Raw genomic sequence first — 6,227 nt, forward strand, 5'->3', positions numbered from 1 at the left:
GCAATGTTGCTCACACATTATCTGTCACAGAGGAGCCCTAGTGGTGTGGTGGGTTAAGCATTAGGCTGCTAATCAAAAGGTCAGCAGTTCGATCCCACCAGCCATCTCCGGGAGAAATCTGTGACAGCCTGCTTCCATGAAGACTGACAGCCTCTGAACTCTATGGGGCAGCAGTTCTGCTCTGTTCTACAGGGTGACTAGAGTCAGGATCAACAGCACGGGGTTTATTTGTCACAGAGCGGAAGCAAACATGTTCTGGTAGCATCGTGCAAAGTGACAAGCATGCTTCTATTTTGGATTCCTCAGTTCTCATTCTTCCCCTCTACTTTTTCCTGACAAATATGAAAGAGCTTCAAAAAGTTCTTGGAAAAAATGGAATGAAAAGATAATGGAGCTACAGGCTCTTTCTCTTTCGACAAGATAGCCCCACCTACTCCACAGCCCAGGGCTCCTTCCACCACTCCGGCCCCAGGCCCAGCTCCTGTCTCAGCCTCTGACCCACACTGTAGCAGAGCCCGGCTCAGTGCAAGCCCCCGCGCAGACCCAGGTACCACCGCAGCCTGGGCCGGCTCTCCTAGGCCTATTCCCTGGCAGCTATGGGGTCCAGCTGCACTGAGTCATTTAGCCTCCATTGTGGATAGCTCTATGGGCAACACAATAGAGCTGAAACAGTACCCTGCTGAAACTGTCGATAAGCACTTGGTGGAAGTTACCAATTGCTTTCCAGTGCCTCACAATGAATGAAGATGAGGTGGCCGTTGACATGGACTTTGCTAGTATGAATTGCCCAAGAAAGTGTCTGCAAATGAGCTCCTCCATGGCTGGTAGCTACAGGCCATGACATCACAGCACCGAGTGCTGATCCCTGAGTCCTACAGCCGGGAGGTCCCCAACCCTATTCACCTCACTGTGGACTATGTCACACTTTAGTGGGTGCCCTTGGGAGGAGCACGGGGTGATGCTCACACCTCCGACTGTGAGCTATGCATGGTATGACACTGAACACATCAGAGCTGACCTAATTATGAAGACCTGTTTTAGCCCCAACCAGATGGTTGGGCTCTCCAGTGACTTGCAGTGAGATGGAGAGATGTCAGCCTACATCCAGGATGCCCTCAGCATGGTGTTACAGTACTCAGAGCATGTTCTGTTGGGAAAGGTGTCAGCTGATAATACTGTGGGCTGCTTCTTGATGAGGCTTGTTAACCAATTATCCAAATCGCTCCTGATGACTTTGAGACCATGCTCAACAGCAGTATCAGTGACACGCTGATGGTGACCTACCTGGTCTTATACAGTTACAGAATGCCCTTGACGAGAAACCTGTAAACCTGGGAATGTGTCCCAAGAAGCATGCCTGTCAGTCTGGGCCCCAACCCTGGGGCTCAGAATGAAGAAGAAATGGTTTCTTTATGTTTTCAAGTCACACTGAATCAGGATCTAAATAAACAACAATAACCTTTTGTAAATGGGGGGGGGGGAGAGAAAGACAAAGGAATTTTCCCACAAACCTTTTAAAGCTTCCCTCATTGTTACTAGTTGCCAATGTGTTGTGACTGACTCATGTAACCCCATGTCTGTCAGAGTAGAACTATGTTCCTTATGATTTTCAATGGCTGGTTTGCCAAAAAGTAGATCACCAGGACTATCGTCTGTGGTGCTGGTGGATTTGAAACACCAACCTTTTGGTTATCAGTCTAACAAACTGCTGTGCAACATCTAAAGAATCCAATCATCACAAGCAGTCTATTGCTACATCACAAATCAATCCAAAAGCAGTAGCTTAAGGTAAGACTGACATTATTTCTCACAGGCTTGACTGGGACCACTCATGCAGCTGCATCCATCTGGGTTGGAGCAGGAGCCAGAGGGTTGAACATGGCCTCATTCATATATCTGGGGCTGTGGCAGGAGGGACTTGAAGGCTCCCATCTATAGTGCCATGTGGTCTTTCATCAGTAAGTAGTCTATTTGAGCCTCTTTAAATGGCAAGTCCCAAGAGAACAAAGGCAAAAATGCCTTGGTTCCGGAACTCATCCAATGTCATTTCCATAATAGTCTGTTGGTTTAAGCAAGTCCTCAAGCCAGTTCAAATTTATTGCGAAAGGCAAACCCACAAGAGCAGGAATCCAGTAAGGTGTGATTCATTGGAGTCATTTTACAACAATCAACAAAGGTGTATACATTTAATCCTGTTGGACCTCATCTGGAGATGCTTGCCAATGCACCATGCTGTCGGGGACCCGCCTCGACATTGGGGTTCAGTTCACGAGGAGAGGATACCTGACGGCGATTCATATATATCCAGAATACACAAAAGGAGACAAAGGAGACAAAGAGAGAGACAAAGAGAAACTCCGAAACCAGAGTGAATGCTGGACTGGCATCAGGCAGATCCTGCATTGCAAACATCTCAGCCACAAAGGCCGTAATATCCTGCATAGTGAACATGTTAGCTAAACAGGCAGTATGGTTGCAAGGCTGGACTGTGCACCCTGCATGCTGAAGCGCATGCCTTGCCAGTCGTAATGCACTGCTATCTTTACTCTATGCCTGCCAACCAGCAATGCCACCTGGGGAGGCCCGGGCCTCTGCTTTATTCAGGGGAGGAGTTTCACACCAAGTTGGGAGGGACTAAAACAGGATACAGCTAACATCAGTACTTTTCCAGATATTCAGGTAACTTTACATAGTACTTCACTGGTTCGAATCCCAGGCCAGCAACTTGGATTCTCAGGCCCAATTAACATATCTATAGCCCCTGAGCATAGTTGGGGGAAGGTGATAGATAAAGACAAAAGCTTGGGCGGAGTCCTGCTGCTTTGGCTTCCTGAGTCAGGTCTGCAGGAGGACTCCAGACGCCCAGGTGAATGGGCTGCACCTGGAAAAGGATTAGGGAGGATGGGTTCTTTGTCTATGGAACAAAGAGCTGTGAAGTAGCTAAGACATTTTTAGTTAATCCTTTGGAGAAAGACTTAACCTTGCAACCTTCAGTCTCGGCTTTAGGAAAATACCACATTTATCTGTGGATTGTCAAAGGCTCCAGTGTATTAATTTAATATATATACCTGAATATTAATATGAAAGCAATTTGCCATTAACTGCCAGTGGCCTCATTTGTTACACTCGGCCCTAGCGGGCCTCGAACCTCTGACTAGTCTTACACGGTCTGCAACACCATGCCTCTTCTGGGTCAGGCAGTCAGGAAGTGTTTTTTGAGCATCCACAAGGAACAAAGCAATATGCTATGAATATTCATTATTCATGTCCTTTTTGGTTAGAGTGCTTTCAAATCCATTTAAAAAAAAAACAACAACAAACAAAAACATATTGTCTCAAAACCACCCAGTGAAATAGTTAAAGGTTTCTGACCTCATTTTGCAGTAGCTAGTAGAGCTAGGACTCATAGTCCTTTGATGGACACACAATTCTTCTACAATGACTACTCCTCTAGAGGAAATATAATTTCATAAATGATACACCATTCATTACCTGTGTCCTCTTTGTTATATGTGTAAAGAGACCAGTAAACCCACAACCCAAAGAAAAAGAATGAAGACGAATGAGAAAAGAATGTGAGTTCTTATTATAATCATATCAAAAGGCTAATTCCCCAGCTGCCAGCTGCAGCAGTAATTTTTGGAAGGATTCAAAGCTCTTGTAACTCAATCCAAATTTCCAAGGAGAAAACTGATTCCATAGTCATATATTTGCATTACATATAGTGCTATTGGAAAGGAGGTATTTTACATTTGTGAAAACAAAGTAAAAAAATCACAAAAGTAGACATTTGCTAATAATTCCTGACAAGCATGAACATCAATTTAGAGGAGATAGGGATGCTGGAAGTGTGTAGAAAATGAGTTAAGGGGCGATATATAAAGCAAATGAAATGCTTACCATGTATATTTTTAGTGGGAGAAAGTCTAAAAAATAGACAAATGGCTTCTAAAAGTACATACGGGTAGTTTTGTATGGTGCTGCAGGTTAAACACTAGTCTGATAACAGCAAGGTTGGTGGTTCAAACCCACCAGTCACTCCTTGGAAACCCAATGGTAGAGGTGGTGGTGGTGGTTGTATGTTGTCGAGTTGGTTCTGACTCATAGCAGCCCTGTTTAGGTTTCCAAATTTTTAAGAACAAACAAGAATTATAGACTAGTAATCTGCACTTTAACTTCTAATGCAGTGTGGGAATTCCTCTTGTTTGCAGCACCTTGGACAGAGGATATGGTGGGTTTCATAAGCTTTAGCAGCTCAAGAATTCCTGTGCATGATTTCATTTTAGACCCTGCATGGTCTGTGAACATCCTTCTCCACTTCCTTGCCGTAGAATAAAACTGTCCACTAAATAGCTTTTTACTCTAGTTTCTTTCTTTCAATTTCTTTAAATTGTGGTTTTTGAAATGCAAATATATAACCCAGTAGAAGAAAAAGTAAAAATATTTTCATGTTTAAGATACAGGATAACTGTAACCTCTTTACAGCTTTTCCTACTACAAATTGATGCATTTGCATTATGGTGTTGGAGGAGAATATTGAAAGTATCATGGACTGCCATAAGAACAAGCAGATCTGTGTTGGAAGAAGTTGATAGAGTGCTCCTTGGAAGCCAGGATGACCAGACTTCTCCTTTCATACTTCAGACATGTTGTCAGGAGGGACCAGTCCCTGGAGAAGGATCTCATGTTTGGTAAAGAGGAGGGTCAGAGAAAAAGAGGAAGACCCCCCAGCAAGATGGAACGGCACAGCGGTGGAGGCAATGGGCTCGGGCGTAGCAACAACTGTGAGATTGGCCCAGGACCGGGCAGTGTTTCTTTCTGTTGTACATAGTATTGCTATGTGTCGGGACTGACTCAATGGCACCTAACAATAACAACAACAACAACAACAACACTTACACATATCCTATGCTGTTAACACTACAGCCAGAGCACTTTCATCATCCCCTGTTTCTCACTGTTAGCCAGTCTTTTAGAAATTTACTTTCAAGAGCCTTATCAAAACACTAAGCCCTTAGTCACCTTATAGGCAAGAACAGAATTGCTCCATGTGCTTTCCAAGGCTATAAATCTTTATATTAGCAGACTGCCACAACTTTCTCCTCTGCCTTAGAAGGGAGAAAAGCTTATTTGCTATTTCCCTTGTAGGGAAGACCCTCATCTTAAAAAGAGTAAACACAAGACAAAGACACTCATAAATCACCGGCTGAGGGAAATCATAGACACCAGGACGAGATTCCAAAGTTCTATCTCCATGAGGTGACCTTATATAGGGTGCAGGGAACACAGCAATCTCCTCCCACAACCAGGACTGACGGCACCACCCATGGGTCACATACGCACACTGGCTTATAGAAACTAGGGAGGAGACTATTGCAGATTGGGAAGCTTACATTCTAAGGCTCTCGGGGTATGGTATCACAACTAGGTGACCATTAATTAAGGGGTGTGTCCAGGAATGTTCCTGCCAGGGCTGCCTAGGGGAAGTCGCCACCAAATGTACCTTTAAATATACTGTTTCTAACTCTGGATGTTCAACTGCCAGAGGTGCATGAGGTACTCAAGAAAAATTGGCATCTGAACCCTTAAACCTAGGCACAAGATGGATTGAGCTCTGCTAGGCAAGGAGCTCTGGTAGCATAATGGTTATGAATCGGGCTGCGAACTGCAAGGTCTGCAGTTCGAAACTACCAGCTGTTCCACAGGAGAAAGATGAAGCTTTCTGTTCCTACAAAGATTTACAGCCTCGGAAACCCTGTGCAGGGTTGCTATGAGTTGGAACCAACTCCACAGCACATCACCACCACCACCACCAGTGATCATTAAGAGCTATGTTCAAACCCACCAGTCCCTCCACAGAAACCCTATACAGGGTCGCTGTGAGTCAGAACCAACTCCACAGCACATCACCACCACCACCACCAGTGATCATTAAGAGCTATGTTCAAACCCACCAGTCCCTCCACAGAAACCCTATACAGGGTCGCTGTGAGTCAGAACCAACTCCACAGCACATGACCACCAACCCCACCAGACTGGAGGCATTCACAGGCAAAAGCTTTCAGATGTTGTGCTCTGTGTTTTCACTCTTCCTTCTTATTGCGCCAGATCCAAACCAACTCCCTCTGGAAGCAGACATTGCTAGATACCTACCAAGAAACTCTTTTCTCTCCCTCACATTGACAGATCTCTGTTTCATGTTTCTGTGTCACCCTCTCCTCCTCCAT

General features: G+C 44.9%; 1 pseudogene; it reads left to right on the forward strand.

The window, feature by feature from the left end:
* Positions 1-645: 645 nt before the first annotated feature.
* On the forward strand, positions 646-1,394 carry LOC102827200 (annotated as a pseudogene).
* Positions 1,395-6,227: the final 4,833 nt, after the last annotated feature.

The sequence above is a fragment of the Chrysochloris asiatica genome, unplaced genomic scaffold, assembly GCF_000296735.1.
Source record: "Chrysochloris asiatica unplaced genomic scaffold, ChrAsi1.0 scaffold00010, whole genome shotgun sequence".
In the NCBI taxonomy this organism is placed as follows: domain Eukaryota; kingdom Metazoa; phylum Chordata; class Mammalia; order Afrosoricida; family Chrysochloridae; genus Chrysochloris; species Chrysochloris asiatica.